The 3,690-nt window shown below is 37.5% G+C and overlaps 1 pseudogene; it reads left to right on the forward strand.

The window, feature by feature from the left end:
- The first annotated feature begins 378 nt into the window (after positions 1 to 378).
- On the forward strand, positions 379 to 1,144 carry LOC116110220 (annotated as a pseudogene).
- Positions 1,145 to 3,690: the final 2,546 nt, after the last annotated feature.

The following is a 3,690-nucleotide window of genomic DNA, read 5'->3' on the forward strand; positions in this document are numbered from 1 at the left end:
AAGAGAAGACTGATGCACAGAGTTCTGGAAATCTGGAATTCTTCTCATTAACAGAAAACAGAGAAGGGGTGGCCAATTTTTACACACCCCATATTACATAACACGCAGTCGTTTCAAGTAAGCACAATTATACTAAACACATAACATTTGTAAAGTTTGCAAACTAAACCCAATCACTATATTTAAAACAAATCAACCTTAATCAGACTCAATTTACTCAATAAGGACTAATTTATTAAAGTCTTAATCCAAGCTGTTATAAACATTAAAGAAACATATCTGGAGTTATCAATGATTGGAAAATCTCACTATATAAAGGGTGCATGGCATTTGTGTTTTCTATGGAACAAGTCACAAAAAGAGTTCTAGAAACTTGAAATGGGATCCTTGGGACAACCGGGGCAATGGCCTCGCTTGGTTTACGCTATGGCAATTTTGCTTGTTGCCACCACTGTTGGAGCTACAGATCGTACGTATAGCTCACTGCCGCCACATGACTACTACAAGTCCCCACATTATCCAGCCAAGCATGAAGAGTATCCACCGTATTACTACAAGTCCCCACCTTCTCCACCTCAACAAGAAGAGCATCCACCGTATTATTACAAATCACCCCCTCCACAAGAAAAATCTCCACCACCACCATACTACTACAAGTCCCCACCTTTTCCACCAAAGAAGGAAGAACATCCACCTTATTACTACAAGTCTCTACCACCACCCAAAAAATCTCCTCCACCTCCTTACGACTACAAGTCACCACCTCCACCACCAAAGGAGGAAGAACATCCACCTTATTACTACAAGTCACCACCTCCACCCAAAAAATCTCCTCAACCTCTATACTACTACAAGTCCCCACCTCCACCCCAAAAGAAGGAAGAATACCCACCTTATTACTACAAATCACCACCTCCACCTAAGAAATCCCCACCACCACCATATTACTACAAGTCACCACCTCCTCCACCAAAGAAAGAAGAACATCCACCATATTACTATAAATCACCACCTCCACACAAAAAAATTGCCCTCACCACCATACTACTACAAGTCCCCACCACCTCCACCAAAGCACGAAGAGCATCCACCTTATTACCACAAATCTCCACCTTCACCTAAGAAATCCCCTCCACCTCCATAATACTACAAGTCCCCACCTCCCCCACCAAAGTAGGAAGAACATCCACCATATTACTACAAATTAAATCACCACCTCCACCAAAAAAATCTCCTCCACCACCATACTACTATAAGTCCCCGTCCCTCCGCCAAAGCACGAAGAGCATCCACCATACTACCTTCCACCGAAGCTGAGTATAGAGCGCTTGCTCAAGGGTCCACTGAACTGGCTTGGTTTTGCAGTTTATTCTCTGAACTTGGTTTTTCTTTGTCAGAAATTCCAATTATTTGGTGTGATAACCAAAGTGTTGGTTCTCTTGCTTCTAATCCGGTGTTTCATGGAAGAATTAAGCACATTAAACTTGACGCAAACTATGTTAGAGAACAAGTTACTTCTCACAATCTCAAAGTCCATTATGTGCCCACTGAACACCAAAAAGCAGACATCTTTACAAAGGCTCTGCCAGCTTCCAAGTTTGAAACTCTAAGACAGAAACTGACTGTACAAGCTCCACCTTCCTCTAGCTAAGTTAACTCAACATCTAATACTAAGGTTGTTACAATTCAATGACAGTTTTGATGTTTTGGATAACTGTGTAGTCATTGCAAAGTTCTGCAAAACAAGTCTTATAGCTGTAAAGTGTAGTTAAAGTTTTGTTGTGAAGTTTTTGTTTGTACTGTGAAAACTGTGTAGTTACAGTTTGTTATGCAGTTGTTTTATTTTTTTTTTAATCTGAAAAGTTGAAGTTTGTCATGTAATTGTTTCTTTGTAATCTGAGAAATTGCAGTTTGTTATGCAATTGTCTCTTTGTAAGCTGCTAAGTTGTAGTTGTGCTATGAAGTTGATTTTTGTTTGAAGAATGTAGCAGTCAACTTGAAAAGATAGCATTGAAGAGTTTTAGTTGAGAAGAGCTGAGCTGAAGATGAGCAGCAGTGTAGTGGAGTAGAGTACCTCTCAAAATGTAAGCTGAGAAGTTACAGTCTGTTATGCCATCATTTTTTGTAAGCTGCTAAGTTGAAATTAGGCTGTGAAGACGATTTGTTTGAAGAATGTAGTTGTCAAATTGAAAAGATAACATTGAAAAGTTGTAGTGGAGCAGAGCTGAGCTGAAGATGAGCAGAAATGCAGGGTAGTTTTTCAAAGCTGTAATTGGGTAGAGTTGTAGTTGTAGTTAAACAACAGTGCAGTTGAGCAGAATTGTAGATTGAGAAGTGCAGTTAAGCTAGTTAGAATGAAGTTTGAGAAATTGTAGTTGAGTAGAATTGTAGTTGTAGTTAAGCAGAATTGCAAATTGAGAAGTCAGATTGTGAAGTGCTGTAGCTAGTCAGAATGAAGGTTCAAGAATTGCCAGACTTATGCAGTTGAGTTATGTCAGAATAAAGTTTGAAGAATTGCAGATTGTGAAGTGCAGTTACTAGTCAGAATAAAGTTTGAAGAATTGCAGATTGAGAAGTTAGACTGTGAAGTGCAGTTGAGCTAGTTAAAATGAAGTTTGAAACACTGTCAGACTTATGCAGTTGAGCTAATTAGAATGAAGTTTAATGAATTGCCATTAGATTTGTAGGAGAATGTTAGAATGTGAAAGACATAAGGAATTCAAGGAAGTTTGTTTTATGGCAAGATGTTAGAATATGGAAGAAATAAGGAATTCAAGGAAGTTTGATTTACAACAGGATGTGAATATAAGAAACACAGCATGGGTTGACTAAAGTTGACCAATATCAGTGGGCTAAGCTTACTGTATTCAGTTACAGTTCAGTTAGCTGAGCTGACTGTATTCAGTTACAGTTCAGTTTAATACAGTTGCTTTTAGTTGGGTTTTAGTTGTAAATGAGCTGTATATAAAGTACTGAACAGTGCTTTTATTATTAACAAAAGAAATACAATAAAAAATATCTACGTTTTTCTTCCATAATTTTCTTTCCCTTTCTCTCATTTTCGTTCTCTGCTTTTCTTGTTTACTGTCTTTACTCATTTACAAGATATGATTTCTTGAAATTGAGGTTTATTTGTTTTTGAGTTAGTAAATAACTCTACGAGAAATTTTCCTATTTGTCCAATTTCTAAAGAATCAAGATAACCCTTCGTTACAGTATAAATAGTCATTAATTATTCTTCAACCGTAAGACGGGCTACTTGGGATTGTTTGAGCAACTCACGTAATAGTTGATCCTTTGTCAATTGATTTTGAGTAGTTTTATCAAGATAAGAAGCAAGTTGTGCAAAGGCTTCTAATAATGGCAGGTCCGAATCCTGCATTGAAATATATAATACCAATTTGATAGCATTGTTGGTCTCAATTGACTGGAGATTATTGATAATATCAAATTATTAGTTTCATGTGAGGGCTACCAATTGACAAATGCATATATACAATAGAGTAACTAGTAACCACTATGGACGAGGTGAGCCTGAGGGTTCGTGAAGTGTTAGAATTCGATGTTATAATTTTCAGCGTCGTGTTAGATATTCTTTGGTGCTACTTTAGTGCTTTCCGATGCTTGTTTTGTGTTGGAAAATGTTAAGATCTCACACCAAAGTGTGATACTTAAGCCTTGAGTTTATCC

The sequence above is a fragment of the Pistacia vera genome, unplaced genomic scaffold (assembly GCF_008641045.1).
Source record: "Pistacia vera cultivar Batoury unplaced genomic scaffold, PisVer_v2 Contig6, whole genome shotgun sequence".
NCBI classification, from domain to species: domain Eukaryota; kingdom Viridiplantae; phylum Streptophyta; class Magnoliopsida; order Sapindales; family Anacardiaceae; genus Pistacia; species Pistacia vera.